Source organism: Herpailurus yagouaroundi, unplaced genomic scaffold (genome assembly GCF_014898765.1).
Source record: "Herpailurus yagouaroundi ecotype Mexico unplaced genomic scaffold, PumYag 216, whole genome shotgun sequence".
Classification (NCBI taxonomy): domain Eukaryota; kingdom Metazoa; phylum Chordata; class Mammalia; order Carnivora; family Felidae; genus Herpailurus; species Herpailurus yagouaroundi.
In genome coordinates, this window is record NW_024412447.1 from 7,944,381 (window position 1) to 7,960,780 (window position 16,400).

Consider the following 16,400-nt stretch of genomic DNA (forward strand, 5'->3'; position numbering starts at 1 on the left):
AACACGAGGTCGTATCAAGCTGGGCAAATCTAAGAGCCAGAGCAGGCACCGAACCTTCCTGAATGTCAAAATCGTTCAGCTATTTTTAAAACGTTCGGACTTTTATTGATTTAACAGCCGAGAGGGGATGAAAGTGGTAGAAAAAGGCTGAAGAAATTTGTAACTTAGATAAATGTTTTATGTACCCGGAGGGTTTTTGTTCAGTGCTATAGTGTCTGAAACTTACATGTGTCATGGGGCTGAATGCTGCCCCTGTCCCACTTTGTGTGTTGAAATCCTAATCTCTAGGTTGTCATAATGGCTGTGTTTGGAGATAGGGTCTTTAAAGAGATAACTGAGTTAAAATGAGGTCATTAAGGTAGCCCATAATCCAGTATGACAGGTGCCCTTATAAGAAGAAATTGGGACACAGATTCACAGAGGAAAGCGCCGGTGAGGACACAGGGAGAAGTCCAGGAGCCAACCGTGTTGACTTGACCTTGGACTTCCAGCCTCCAGAACTGTGAAAAAATAAATTTCTGGTTTTTAAGCTACCCAGCCTGTGGTATTTTGTTACGGCAGACAGCACGCAAACCTCATTTTGCACGAGAAGGCGAACTTCTTTATGTAATTCTGCGGAAACCTTCTTTGCAAGGTATTGGTGAGGCACAAGACACTTCTCCCTTGGTTCGGTTCCTCCATTCCAGAGTTTTCTGGCTCTGATTCCCACGCCAGCCATGCGTGTTCCTGGCCTCTCTGCTTCTGCCATTCACTCTGAGCGTGGAATGCCGACAGCCTTTCAGATACTGGCGCTGAACTCCAAGAGGCACTAAGGCAAAGGTCTCTGTCTGTCTCCTGTGATCGCTGAGGCTCCGAGCGGCGCTTTGCTGGCCCCTTACCATCCCCAAAGCCTACTCAGGTTCTGCTGCGGGGATTTGTGGGGCCTCCCTCTCTTGGTGAGGCTGGAGGGGCCGGAGAGAGGGGCACAGACCTGGGCTTCAGAAGCGTGTGCGATGGTAGTTCTCGGGCTCAGGGAGGAGCAGGACCGGAGACCCGTGAGCCCCTGACACACTTTCCTCCCTGCTCCGCCCAGCTGGGGGTCACCTCACTTCCCCTCAGCTTTCGACATCCAGAGAGGCCTCCCCAGCTGGCCGCACCAGCCCTGCCAACCCCCGTGGGGAGACTGTCTCCCATAGTGCAGTTTCCGCACGACGTTAGGTGCGGAACCTGGAGCAGTAAAGAAAAGCCCAGACCCATCTCGACGAAAACCCGCCGGCGGAGAGAAAGCGGTTCAGAAAAGCAATTATGACAATATGATGGGCACAGTGTTCCCATTCAGTGATGCCCGTGACGGGGGCACAGAGGGGAGGGGTCTTGAACACGAGACTGAAGTTAAGGAAAAGTTTTGAAGGGGTGATCGCAGAGCTGAGCTTTGAAAGCTGAACATAGCCGGCCAGGCGTGGAGAAGGAGCAAAGCGCGGGTTACTGCAAAGGCTAAGAATGGGGCCTTGGGGGAGCCTGGATGGCTCAGTCGGTTAAGCGTCCTAGTCTTTTTTTTTCTTTTTTAAGTTTATTTACTTATTTTTGAGAGAGAGCGAGAGAGAGCACACGTACAAGCAGGGGAGGGGCAGAGAGAGAGAGAGAGAAACACAGAATCCAAGGCAGCCTCCAGGCTCCGAACGATTTCGGCTCAGGTCATGATCTCACAGTTTGTGAGTTCGAGCCCCGCATCAGGCTCTGCACTGATAGTGAAGAGCCTGCTTGGGATCCTCTCTCCCTCTCTCTCTCTCTCAAAATAAATAAATAAAACTTAAAAAAAAAAATAAAAAATGGGACCTGGGAGCCGTACTCCTGGATCCAGATCCCGTACTTAAGAACTAAATGACCTCGAGCAAGTTTCTCAACATCTCTTAGCCTCAGTTTTATCATCTATAAAATGGGAAATAGGGGCGCCTGGGTGGCGCAGTCAGTTAAGCGTCCGACTTCAGCCAGGTCACGATCTCGCGGTCCGTGAGTTCGAGCCCCGCGTCAGGCTCTGGGCTGATGGCTCAGAGCCTGGAGCCTGTTTCCGATTCTGTGTCTCCCTCTCTCTCTGCGCCTCCCCCGTCCATGCTCTGTCTCTCTCTGTCCCAAAAATAAATAAACGTTGAAAAAAAATTTAAAAAAATGGGAAATAATAACCACCTCATATTATTTTGAGAATCAAATGAAATAATGCATATTGCCTGGAAAAAAACATAGGTGCTCAAGAAATCATAAAGGGTTTCTAAAGAAATGAAACCAAGGACTCGTTACATAAATAGGGGAATGGCAGGGATGAGGCTAAAGAGGCAGCAGGGTCCGGATGATGTGGGGCTTGTGTGGTAAGTTAAAGAAGCTAGGACTTCACCCCGTAGGCCGTGGGGAGCCACTGAAAGCTGTGGGCAGGAGAAGAGCACGATCAGATTGACATCTTAGCAACATCACTCTGGCCGCACCAGGGAGGATGGCGGCAGGGAACAAAGAGACTTGCATCCTTGCATCGGTCCTGGGAAGGGTTGACTTAGGGACAGTTGGGGGCAGACGGGCGTCAGAGTCGGGAGCCTGCCCTGTGCGGACGTGAGCATCTGAGAGGCATCAGCGTCAAGAGGGGCAAGAAAGCAGTTGCCCCTTTGGACTGCAGGGGGAGAAGGAGGCGAGCCTAGGGTTCCTTTACCCCCACCCTCGCTGATGCTTGTTATCTCGTCTTGTTTGATAATAACCATCCAAACAGGTGTGAGGCGATGTCTCACATGGTTGGCGTTTGCATTTCCCTAATGATTAGTAATGTTGAGTGCCGTTTTAAAATTTTTTTAATTTTTTAACGCTTATTTTTGAGAGACAGAGTGTGAGCGGGGGAGGGGCAGAGAGCGGGAGACACAGAATCCGAAGCAGGCTCCAGGCTCTGAGCTGTCAGCACAGAGCCCGATGCGGTGCTTGAACTTGAGAACCGTGAGGTCATGACCTGAGCCGAAGTCGGACGCTTAACCGACTGAGGTGCCCCGAGTGCCTTTTCAATGTCTGTCCTGTTGGAAAAAGGGCCATTCGGGTCCCTTTGCCTTTTAAAAATTTAATTAACTAATCAATTAACTAATTAATTAATTTTTAAATTTACATCTAAGTAAGTTAGCATATAGTGCAACAATGACTTCAGGAGTAGCTTCCAAGTGGTTCATCCCCTGTGCACCCAGGGGCTCATCCCAACGAGCATCTTCCTTAGTGCCCTTTCCCCATTTAGCCCATCCCTCCTCCCACACCCCATCCAGCAACCCTCGGTTTGTTCTCCAAATTTATGAGTCTCTTACGTTTTGTCCCCTCCCTGTTTTTATATTCTTTTGGTTTCCTTTCCCTTGGCTTCCCTTCATCTGGTTTGTCTCTTAAATTCCACATACATGAGTGAAGTCATATGGTAATTGTCTCTGACTGGCTCATTTCACATAATGCCTGCCAGTTCCATCCACGTGGCTGCAAATGATCGTTTTGCCACTTTTCACTGGGTTGTTTCTTTGCTGTTGATTTTTAGGAGTTCCCTACATATTTTGGAGGTTAACCCCTTACCAGAAATATGATTTCCAATCTCTCTCCCTCCATACATTGCCTTTTCATCCTGTTGATGGTTTCCTCGGTTGTGCGGAAGCTGTTTAGTTGAAGCTGCCTTTGTTTTTGGCGTATGAATAAACTCTCAGAACTGCTTTTGCCCTGAAGGCACTGGCCGACTCCACAGGGAGCTGCCGCAAAATGGAGCCATAGATCTGCTCACAGGCCTCGAGCTTGAGAAGATCAGAAAAGCGTAAGTCCAAGGGACCCAACACGCAAGCTCAGGGTAAGGTGACACCAGACTTAAACCCACGTTCTTTTGGCACAGGGGAAAGGTTCCTGGAAGGCAGTAAACCAAGCCCAGGCTTCCTGAGGAAGAGAACACTGAATTCACACTTCAGGGGTGGTGCGCAGGTAGGAATTTGGCTGCAAGCGGTGTTGGTTTTGATGGCGCCCCAGGCATCTGGCAAGAGCGACCATCCCTTTGGAAACACAGAAGAGATCTGATTTCTCTGCATTCTCGCCAGTACTTGCTATTACCAGTATTTTTCGTGTTAGCCAGGCCATAAATGGTTAAGCGCATTGTTTGCATTTCCCTAATGGCTAAGGATGTTGAACATTTGATAACCTCTGGTGCAACACCTGTTCATGTATTTTGCCCATTTTTGAACACGATTATCTGGGGCGCTTTATTTGCTTGTTTGTTTATTGCTGAATTCTTAGTATTTTCTAGATACAAGTCCTTGGCCAGATATGCGCCTTACAAATGTTTTGTCCCAGTCTGCAACTAGTCTTTTCAACATCTTAAGAGGGTCTTTTGTGGAGCAAAAATTTTAATTTTGATACAATTTAAAGCTATTTTCTTTGGTGATCCTGCTTTCGGTGTCAGGTCTAAGAACTTTTTGTCTAGACCAAGGTTCTTCAAAACTCAATTTTCTCAATTTTGAGAATGTGAGGTAAAAGTGAACACAGCAGCTCTGTGTCACTCATTTCTCACTTATCTGTGTAACCATGGTGATGACCCTTGGGCAGACTCAGAACAAAACTCCTGGAACATTCGCACAGCTGCCGGTGAGATGTTATTCCATATGCCCAAAGCAGAGGGTGAAGAGAAAGGCTGTCAGCCTGTTTAAAATAAATGTAAGGGGGCGCTTGGGTGGCGCAGTCGGTTAAGCGTCCGACTTCAGCCAGGTCACCATCTCACGGTCCGTGAGTTCGAGCCCCGCGTCGGGCTCTGGGCTGATGGCTCAGAGCCTGGAGCCTGTTTCCGATTCTGTGTCTCCCTCTCTCTCCGTCCCTCCCCCGTTCATGCTCTGTCTCTCTCTGTCCCAAAAATAAATAAACGTTGGAAAAAAAAATTAAAAAAAAAAAATAAATGTAAGGATTGGGGCGCCTGGGTGGCTCAGTCGGTTAAGTGTCTGACTTTGGCCCAAGTCATGATCTCACAGTTCGTGAGTTCGAGCCCCATGTCGGGTTTTGTGCTGACAGCTCGGAGCCTGGAGCCTGTTTTGGATTCTGTGTCTCCCTCTCTCTCTGCCCCTCCCCTGCTTGTCCTCTGTCTCTGTCTCTCTCTCAAAAATAAATAAACGTTAAAAAAAAGTTTATTAAAAAGAACTTTGGACCCCAAGACTCGGGTTGTATTCCCTGGGCCAGGACATCTCACATATGTTCCTGCTGTTTGCACATGGAGAAGGTGTGCCTGTGCTACTGTCCCCACAGAGAGATAAGAAAGCACGCATTTGACCTCTCTAGGCTTTGCTTATAAATATCTTTTTCCTGCTGTTCCTGCATTGTATCCTTTGCTGTAATAAATCTTAACCTGAAGTATAACTTTATGTGGGGTCCCATGGGTTCTGCCAGTGCATCATGGACTAGCTGTGAGACCACTGAGACAGGGGGTTTTCTTAAAACTAAGAATTAAGTTTGTTTGCTTTTTAAATTAAAAAAGCATTTTTTTAATGTTTATTTTTTGAGACAGAGAGAGAGAAAGAGAGACCGAGTGGGAGTGGGAGAGGGACAGAGAGAGAGGGAGACACAGAATCCGAAGCAGGCTCCAGGCTCCGAGCTGTCAGCACACAGCCCGATGTGGGGCTCGAACTCATGAAGCTGAGATCATGACCTGAGCAGAAGTCAGACCCTTAACCTACTGGAACACCCAGCCACCCCATTTTTTAAATGTTATTTATTTTGAGACAGAGAGAGAGAGAGAGAGAGAGAGAGAGAGAGAGAGAGAGAGAGAACATGCACACATGTAAGTGGGAGAGGGGCAGAGAGCCAGGGAGAGAGAGAATCCCAAGCAGGATCCATGCTGTCAGCATAGAGCCCAATTCGGGGCTCGATCCCACAACAGTGAAATCATGATCTGAGCTGAAATCAGGAGTTGGACACTTAGCCAACTGAGCCATGCAGGCACCCCAAGAATTCAGTTTTTTAACTTGTTATAAGACTTCTAAAATCATTTATTTCATAACTGAGCAATTTTGGTAGTTTGTAGCTTTCAAGGAATTGGTCCATTTCATCCAAGTTGTTGAATTTATACAGGTAGAGTTGTTTACACGTTCCCTTATTATCCTATTACTCCTATTATTATTCTTTGGAGTCCGTGGGAATGGCCAATATTTTATTCTTTTTGGTTTTGTTTTCAGAGCATCTTCATGGAAATTATTTGACGTGATTTCTAACTACGACCCTGTGTGGCAGGCAGGGCAGGCGTTATTATTGGCGTTGACAAAGAAACATAGCTGCTCAGAAGTGCCTGTTTCAGGACCACGTGGACAGAAAATTGCAAAGCTGATATTAGAGCCCAGGGCTCCTGGCTCCAAGCTTCTCTTTTGGCAATAAGGTCCCAACCATCACACCCACGTAATTCTGTTGCCTTCCATCCCTACCTCTCGGCTCTTTCTTTTTTTTTTTTTTTTTTTAAATTTTTTTTCAACGTTTATTTATTTTTGGGACAGAGAGAGACAGAGCATGAACGGGGGAGGGGCAGAGAGAGAGGGAGACACAGAATCGGAAACAGGCTCCAGGCTCTGAGCCATCAGCCCAGAGCCCGACGCGGGGCTCGAACTCACGGACCGCGAGATCGTGACCTGGCTGAAGTCGGACGCTTAACCGACTGCGCCACCCAGGCGCCCCTCTCGGCTCTTTCTTAACTGGCTTTTTACTCTCTGCCTAACCTTCCCTTGTCATGCTTTTTCTTGATTGAATCCTATCTCTTAAAAGAATTTTTTTTAATGTTGATTTATTTTTGAGAGAGAGAGAGAGAAAAAAACAGAGTGTGAGCAGGGGAGGGGCAGAGAGAGAGGGAGACACAGAATCTGAAACAGGCTCTGGGCTCTGAGCCATCAGTACAGAATCCGACGCGGGGCTTGAACTCATGAATGGAGAGATCGTGACCTGAGCCAAAGTTGGATGCTTAACCGACTGAGCCACCCAGGTGTCCCTAGAGACTTTTTTTGATGGTCACAACTGGAGGAGTGCTACTGGCATCTAGTGGGAAGAGGCCAGGGACGCTGCTAAATATCCCACCAATGTCAAGACAGCCCTGTCCAGAACAAAGAATGATCTGGTCCAAATGTCAGTAGTGCCAAGGTTGAGAAACTCTGCTCTCATCCTATGCCCAGGGAGGCCTTGTCTGACTCCTAGCTGGCTCTTTGTACATGACGCAGTTAATGCCAGGCCACCAAGGCTGCAATGCTTTGAATTTGTGGTGGACGACTTGTCAATCGGTGGCTTTGTGGGCTACAAGGAGGACAGCGGCTTCCTGCCACATGGCCCTAAGATAGGACTCTAGATCCCTTTGGATTTTCACATTGAATCCGTGGAGATGGAATTATTTTGCCAATGTCTCAGGGTTGGGTTTCAGGTCCCACACCCTGGCTGGGTGATGGCCTCATCCGCACTTACAGAGTGTGCTGGTCTGAGACTTCAGTGGAAGGTTGGGGGTGGCAGGGTCGTGGTGCTGATGGTGGCGGCTTCTTCCCCCAAGCACTGGAAATCTACTGCCTGTCCGTCATCGACTCCAGGGTGCCCATGTTCTCACAGGTGGCACTTGTGGCTGTCATTCTCACGTGTGCTTTGGAATGACCTCACTGGGTACAACTTAGATGAGGAGGTAACCTCTGGAGGTTCTGGTGATGGTTTTGACCAGGGTGACAATGGCTGGAAGATCGTCCACGCGGATGCCCTCTTCTCCCATCCATACCGTGGTCTGCTCTGTGCTATGCTGGTCACAGGTGCCCAGTTCCTGACCTCTGGGCACTGGTGAGGTGATAAGAATTAATTGGGAATTTCTCAAGGGGTAGAACTAAGTAGGTCATCTACTTAGTAGAAGGTTTGCAGATCTTCTCTTCTTTCGAAGATGAGGGGCAGACCTAAGGGGTGGGGTGCCTCTGGAGAGGATGAGTATATTCTATGTTAGGGTTTCTGGACAACAGAATTGGGGGAAGATTGCTTTGCTGCAGGCGTTGGGTCTGGAAGAAAGGGGACTGATTCCTCTACGATGTACCAGAAGAGGGACAGGCGAGACCTGACACGGGCTTTTCGCTGCTCCCCTACCAGCACTGTTATCATGGTGCTGCTGGGCCTCCTCAGTGTGTATCGTCATGAGGCCATTGACTTGGTGCCATCTTGTTGTATGTCCTGACCTGCTGTATCTCTGGTATGTGTCTAGCCACTTCTACTGGCAGACTGGGGTTGAATGTTGGGTGTGGGACATCACCCTCACCACTGGTCTCTTCTCTGGAAGAGAAGTCCCTCTCCGACTGCCTTGGCCATGTCCCATAAATCTTGATACGTTCCATTTTCAGTGCAATGTGATTTATTCCTTTGAGAGTTCTTCTTTGACACGTGGATTATTGTGTGTGTCCATGTGTTGGAGAATTTCCTGCTATCTTTCTGTTACTGATTTCTAGTTTGATTCTATTGCGATCAAAGGTCACACTCTGTATGATTTCAATTCTTTTGAATTTGCTGAAATTTGTTTTATGACCCAGGACATAGTCTATCTTGGTGAATGCCCCAGGTGCACTTGAAAAGAATGAGTATTCCGCTGTTCTTGGGTGGAGTGGTTCTATAAATATCAATTAGGTCCTTCTGAATGACAGTGTTGTTCTATATCCTTGCCGGTTTTCTCACTAGTAATTCTGTCTACTGTTGAGACAGTGGTGTTAAAAATCCTCAACTATAATTCCGGATTGGCCTATTTCTCTTTTCAGTTCTATCAACTTTGCTTCATGTACATTGGAATTCTGTTGTTTGGTCCACACTCATTTAGGACCGCTATGCCTTCTTGGTGAATAGATCCTTTTACCTGTATGTGATGTCCTTCTCTATCCTTCGCAATTTTCATTGCTCTGAAGTTTACTTCATCTGTTATTAACATAGCCACTACTGCTTTCTACTGACTGATGTTTGCATAGTGTATCTTTATCCTTTTACTTTCAATCTACATATATCTTTATATTTGAAGTGAGTTTCTTATCTACAGTACATAGTTGGATTGTGTTGTTTTTAAGTGACCAAAAGGCCACCTGGAGCTCCACCCCTTTAAAAAAAATTTTATATGTTTATTTATTTTTGAGGGAGAGAGAGACACAGAGCATGAGTGGGGGAGAGACAGAGAGAGATGGAGACACAGAATCTGAAACAGGCTCCAGACTCCGAGCTGTCAGCACAGAGCCTGATGCGGGGCTCAAACTCACAGACGGTGAGATCTTGACCTAAGCAGAAGTCAGACGCTTAACTGAGCCACCCAGGTGTCCTGGAGCTTGACCCTTTGATTCTCCTGGTTTAGCAATTCCAGAGCACAGAACGTGCCTCTCTCCTGGTAGCTCCAGCAGCCTTCCCAAGGAGGCCTCTCACTGGCCTTGGCCCCACTCGGTTTTTATTTTAATTTTTTTAAGTTTATTTATTTATTTTGAGAGAGAGAGAGAGAGAGAATGAGAGAGAGAGAGAGAGATCACATGCAGGTGAAGGGCAGAGAGGAGAAACAGAATCCCAAGCAGGCTCCCAGCCCTCAGCTCAGAGCCCGATGTGGGGCTCAAACCCATTAACCATGAGATCATGACCTAAGCAGAAGCCAAGAGTCAGACCCTTAACTGACTGAGCCACCCAGGTGCCCATCACTCTTTGTTTTTAACTAGTGCATCCATACCATTTACATTTAATGTAATTTTGGTATGTTAGGGTTTAAGTTTGCCATTTTATCATTTCTTTTCTGGTTTTCATTCCTCTGTTTCCCTTTTCATGCTTTTCTCTGGGTTTCCTGAACATTTCTTAGAATTCCTTTCTGATTTATCTATACTGATTTGGAGTGTATTTCTGTAGTGTAAGTGCTTGACATTAAACTTTCGATTGCCGGGGCACCCATTGCAAAGTCATCCAGCTCAAATTAACATACTGCCAGGTGGATTGCACAGTTACCAGCAAAACAAACAGGAAGGGACGAGGCCACCCCCACCCATGAAGTTTCCCTTTTAGAAAGCGCTGAGTAACATAGATAACCGGCCACTTGAGTGATCTCATTTCTCCTTTCCTGTGCCCCAATTCCTGCTCTTATGCCATAAATTTGCCAATAAAGAGCCTACCTGTGAAACCCTAGGTACCCCACCCTCAGACCCTAATGAAGGCAGAGCCCCAGGTCCTCTCTCTCCCTCCCTCTCAACCCATGACCTTATGTGTGGCCCTTGGCTGTGCCAGGTTCCCTCCAGGACTTGTAATAAACCTTGTTCTTCAGAGTTCCCTAATGGTTTTGCTGAAGTACATCGCCAAATCACGGTAAGAACAACAGGGCTGGTCCAGCCACAACACTGGCTCTGGTGGTGGTGGAAAGGGGATGTCTACGGGGCTCTGGCATTCCTAACCAAGAACATTACTATCAACAGGCTGGGACCGAAGCAACAATCTCTTTCTATGGTAGTTTTTGCAGTGGTTTCCCTGGGTGTTACACATACATAACTTACTACAACAGCCTACTGGTATGAAAACACTTAACCATATTATCTCCATTTAGGTCTCTTTACCCCCCACCCCCATTTATAATTGCCTTACATATTTCTTTCGCATACAATGAGAACCATATCAGGTGATGATGTTGTTATGCTTGTTGCCTTGTCTATTAAGCAGAATTTCAAAAAGTCAAGAGAAGGATAATCTGTTATGTTCGCCCATCATTTTACCATTATCATTGTTCTTTCTTAATTCCTGATGTTCCACATTTCTTCTTCTATCATGTCCTTTCAGTTTGAAGAACTTCTTCTATTCATTCTTTTAGGGTAGGTTTCTTAGTTCTCCTTCACCTGCAAGTGTAAGTGTCTTTTCTCTTCATTCCTAAAGGATATTTTTGCTGGATATTGAATCCTGGGTTGACAGGTCTTTTTTGTTTGGACTTGAAAATGTTGTGTTACTTCTTTCTGGCTTCCGCGGCTTTTGGGGGGAATCTGCTGTCATTTGAGTCATACCGTTAGGTAACAGACTGTTTCTTTCAAGAAACATCATAGCTGCTTTCAAGATTTTTTGTCTTGAGTTTTCAAAAGTTTGATTGTGTCCTCTTTTCATTTCTTGAATTTGTAGGTTTCTCTCTTTTGCCAAATTTGGGGAAATAACAACCATTATTTCTTTTAATATTTTTTCTGCTCCCCTCTCTCTTCTTCTGGGACTCCAATGACATGAATGGTAGATCTTTTCTTATTGTCCCACAGGTCCCAAAGAGTCTGTGGTTTTTTGTTTGTTTTCTTCAGTCCATTTTCTCTATTGTTCAGTTTGGGTACTTTCTATCAATCAATCTTCATTTACTGATTCTTGTGTCCCTCAATCCTGTTATTGAGACTGTTTAGTGAGTTTTTAATTTTGGTTATTGTATTTTTCAGTTCCAAAACATCCATTCGATTCCTCTTAATATCTTTTACTTCTTTGCTAAGATCCCACCCAGGATACAACATTACATTTCATTGTTATTTCTCAGGTTTCTCTTGGATGTGACAGCTTTTCTGACTTACCTTGGTGTTGATGACCTTGGCAGTTTTGAGGAATCAGGTATTTGGTACAGTGTCCTCACTGGGATTTTTCTGGTGTTTTCTCTTGATTAGATTGGAGTTATGGGTTTGGGGGACAAAGACCGTGATGGAGGTAAAGGGCCATTGTCATCATGTCTGGAGGGTACATACTATCAGCAAGCCTGATCACTTGATGTTGACCTTCATTGCCTGGCTGGGGCGGGGTCTGTCGGGCTCCTCCTGTGCAAAGCCATCTGCACTTCACCCCCCATCGCAAACTGTACTCTTCGGAAGGAAGTCACTGTGTACAGCTAATATAATTTGTTTCCTTTGTTTTTGTTTTGTTTTGTTTTGTTTTTTGTTTCCTTTTTTTTTTTTACACTTACATCATATCATGTTTTCCTCTTCCAAATTCTGGCTTATTAGAGGAATTAATCTTTTCTGGGCCCATATTTTTCCAAACATTTCATTTTGTTCACTACCCCAATAGAAAGCATTTATGCAGCAAAGATGAAAGGCATGGTTCGAGAGACTATTTCTCTTAATAATTCCATGGACTCAAAACCACTGTCCTACCTCAGCCTTTAAATATTAGACTAGCCATTTTTAGGAAAAGCCAAAAATCCTATGCAGCTGTAAGAACAATGGAATTCTTCTGAATGCTTCTGTTTGTTTCTGGGAAAGTTACCAGAAGAAATGGAATCATTTTCATTTTCTCTGGAAAGTTTTTTTTTTTTTTTAACGTTTATTTTTTGAGAGAGAGTGTGTGAGCAGGAGAGGGGCAGAGAGAGAGGGGCACAGAGGATCTAAGCAGGCTCCGGGGCTAACGTGGGGCTTCAACTCATGAACCACGAGACCATGACCTGAGCCAAAGTTGGACGCTCAACTCAATGGACTGAGCCACCCAGGTGCCCCTGGAAAGTTTATTTTAAAAGAAACTTGGATCTTACACATGACTTCCTCACGAATCTCCTAAATTCCAAAAAGGGAAGCACACCTGTTCATGTCGTATTTGTCCTCTTGACACGGAGAGGGCTATTTTCGGATGGCACAGGATGGCAGAACGGTCTGGGCTTTGTGTTGACTTCACAGCATGCGGAGACCTGTGACATTATCATCTTGAGTCCCCATATGTCCACGCCATAGGACATGAAGCATAATGTTGCCCTTTTATATTCCTAAAGACCACCCTAAGTTTTGGCTCTGCTTTTATGACATATTTATCAGAACTGTAACTTGATGTTGAGTTTCTGGACATGAGTAATTATTAAGAGGAAATTCGACTTTTGCTACCAAATGGTTCCAGGAATACATCGCAGAGGAAAAGGGGGGCTGTCTAAAATGAGGTTATTGTTAGAATATGATCTGTATTCAGGAGGCCCTGCACAGTCCCTGGCATCATGGTAATCTGAGTGACTGTCACCGACTCCCACTTATCCACCTTAGTGGTTATATGAGAGTTTTGAAAAAGAGCGATGAGGCAGTAGCTTTAGCAGATAGGAAAACAACTTATAAAGAAAAATTGCTGGGGCGCCTGAGTGGCTCAGTTGGTTAAACGTCTGAACAGTTCGTGAGTTCGAGCTCCGAGTCAGGCAGGCTCTGCAGCCCGGAGCCTGGAAGCTTCCTCGGACTCTTTCTGCTCTTCCTCTACTCACGATGCGCTGTCTCTCTCTCTCTCAAAAATAAACATTAAAATTTTTTTTAATTAAAAAGATGGGGCGCCTGGGTGGCGCAGTCGGTTAAGCGTCCGACTTCAGCCAGGTCACGATCTCGCGGTCCGTGAGTTCGAGCCCCGCGTCAGGCTCTGGGCTGACGGCTCGGAGCCTGGAGCCTGTTTCCGATTCTGTGTCTCCCTCTCTCTCTGCCCCTCCCCCGTTCATGCTCTGTCTCTCTCTGTCCCAAAAATAAAAAAAAAACATTGAAAAAAAAAAAGAAAAAAGAAAAATAGCTAAAATAATTATGTACCGGAGAAGGTGCACACATGAAATAGAGATTCAAGAAAAAGACCCACATTCAAACGGGAATTGAACCCTTAACAAAAGTAGCATTTCAAAATAGCCGAGACAAGGTAGTTTTGTGCTGAGAGGTGATGGGGGAGGGGAGAGCCAGACCTTTATCTCGATAGGTCCTTACTTCACAGGAAATTTCACATGGAACCAAGATTTTATCATAAAACAGTAAAACTCTGAAAGCACTGGCAAGAAGGATTAACATTTTAAGAACTCTGGAGCGGGGTGGGTGTTTTAATGTGCAAAATTCAGAAGCTATAAAGTCAAAATGTAGTAATCTTCACGGGGTATTAACACAAACTCAAGACACAAATGACCAGCCTGGAAGGATGCTACAACACGACTGACACGCAAAGGGAGAATGCCTTCAATGAACGCAGAACTTCTGCAAAGGGACAAAGACAAAGATGAACAGAATCAAATGCAAGAGGCAGTGAACACAGGGAAAGATGCCTAACCTAAATGTCAATCACTTCTCACCCACTAGACTGAAATAAGTGAGAATTCCAGGGGTGAGAAGTTCAAGGCCACAGGGACCGGGCACCTTCCTGAGGCTGGGGTGCCATCTTCAGTATGTGACCCTCCTCCCCGCTCCCAGGATGGCTCCTGCACCTGAAGGTGGCACCTCCAGGACCCTCGAGAAGAAGGGGGGGGGCGAGGCAGGCAGGGAAAAGGCAAAAGGTTTCTGCTCCAGCCCACCTGCCCCAATCCTTTAATGAGTTTTCATGGAAGCCTAGTTCCGCCTACAGCTCATTTGCTGGCTGCACAGGGGTACAGTAAAGTTACTTTCAACTTTCCTCATAGAAAATGCGTGAATCCTAAGCTTACTCCTTGTGGATCTTCACACAGTGAACACATCCATTTGAACAGCATCCGGAACAGAGTACAAACAGCCTCCTTCCATGTCCCCATGTGCTCCCTCTGAGTCACTAGAGGTTTTTTTTTCTTAAGTTTAATCTGAGAGAGAGAGAGAGCACGCACACGTGGGTGTGGGGAGGGGCTGAGAGAGAGAGAGAGAGAGAGAGAGAGAGAATCCCAAGCAGGCTCCAGCTGTCAGCAACAGAGCCCAACTCAGGCTCAAACTGACAAACCGTGAGATCATGACTTGAGCCAAAACCAAGAGTTGGATGCTTAAGCGACTGAGTTGCCCAAGCACCCCTAGCAGGTATTTTTAATGGGTACATTCTCAAGTGTGACCAAAATAGGGTTCATTAAAAAAGGGAAGGGGAATACAAGTAACGAGCCGCCTGTCACACGCATCATTTTATAAATTCACCCAAAGGCCACTTTTACCCTTCGATTTTCTCCCCAAATCTTTCATTCTCGGTCTAAGACATGTTCTGGTTCTTTAAGAGAGAAAGGTTGGTATTTACATTTGCTGTGACCACGAGCAAGCTTGGCCCTGAAGCAGGAACTTTCTGCAGCAGTAGACTCGCAAGTGAATGCAGCGAGAAGGTGCCCGTGGGAGGACGACCTGGTCCCTGAGCATGGAGAGGTCTGTGCATATGGAGACTTTCCAGAAAACCATCAGGGACCCCATCCCACGACTGAGATGAATATGGGGATAATTTGCAATTCCACCTGTATCTTTAAAAAAAATTTTTTTTAATGTTTATTCATTTTTGAGAGAGAGAGGGAGACATAGAATCCGAAGCAGCCTCCAGTCTCTGAGCTGTCAGCACAGAGCCCAATGCGGGGCTTGAACTCACGGACCGTGAGATCATGACCTGAGCTGAAGTCGCACACTTAACCGACTGAGCCACCCAGGTGCCCCCACCTGTATCTTTTAGAAGTGAGAAAACCCCAAAATAAATGTGACCAGATCTTAGATCAGAGGTCAGAATTTATTCAGTATTACAGTATCCGTATTGGAGAGAACACCTCATTATGAATACAGGCAACTTTCACGACGGGGGGCGGGGGGGGGGCTCCCATCCTACTGAATGCTGGAACATTTCTCTTGCAGAGAATCCTGATCTGGGGAGGCGTCTGCCAGTATTCTAGTACCACACGGAATCAGCTCGTTCACAAACAACAGGAACTCTACAGACGCAATAAATGTGAGGGCTTTCAGGGAAGCAGAGCTCATTCAACGTCAGAGAATTCACACTGGAGAAAAACCACATGTGCGTAATGGCTGTGAAAATGCTTTGAGAAGCTCAGAGCTAATTAGACATCTGGGATCTCAGAGCAGGGAGGTGCTCTGCGAGCATAATGGGTGAGGGAGAGCCTTCAACCCGAGCTCCGTCCTTAGACGACGTCAGCTAGCTTAGTGGGGACATGAGTTGGTCACGTGTGATGAATATGGAGAACTATCTAGGGGAAGCGCGGAGCGTATTGAACACGAGATCATTCATCCTTGGGAGAAAAGCCTGTGAGTATAATCAATGTGGAAAGTCATTTAGGGATCATGCAGCCTTTTCTTGTCACTGGAGAATTCACGGGAAAGACACTCTTGTGCTGTACAGACTGTGGGAGGGTGATTAATCCGTAATCAGGCTAATTCATACTGGAGAAAAAACCTTGATTACCAAGAGGGAAGAAAAGCCTCCAGTTCTTTTCCTTACTGGATTTCAGAGAAACCCTTGCAATGTATGGGGCGACTGGGGGTGGGGCGGGGAAGTCAGCATTTACTAAGTATATCACATTGAAGCATCAATCACATCAAAGGAGGGGGTTAAACTTTTTGTTTCATCCACCCCTGAGCTTCCATTCTTTTCTCTGATTATGTCAGGAATTGTTTTTGTCTTTAGTAACGTATTTTCCTAATAGTACCATTGCTTTTATATGCTTGGCTTATAATTCTACTAGGCATTCAGTACACTTCTGCTAAATGAATGAAGTAACACAGCAGACAAACACC

At 46.0% G+C, this 16,400-nt stretch overlaps 1 long non-coding RNA gene and 1 pseudogene across 1 annotated transcript; both read left to right on the top strand.

Moving 5' to 3' along the window:
* Positions 1-3,372: 3,372 nt before the first annotated feature.
* On the top strand, positions 3,373-15,612 carry LOC121017674 (uncharacterized). Its single transcript, XR_005784857.1, has 3 exons — positions 3,373-3,948; positions 6,180-6,396; positions 15,504-15,612. It is a non-coding gene; the product is annotated as an uncharacterized LOC121017674 (long non-coding RNA).
* LOC121017672 (transmembrane 9 superfamily member 1-like) lies at positions 6,992-8,923 on the top strand (annotated as a pseudogene).
* Positions 15,613-16,400: the final 788 nt, after the last annotated feature.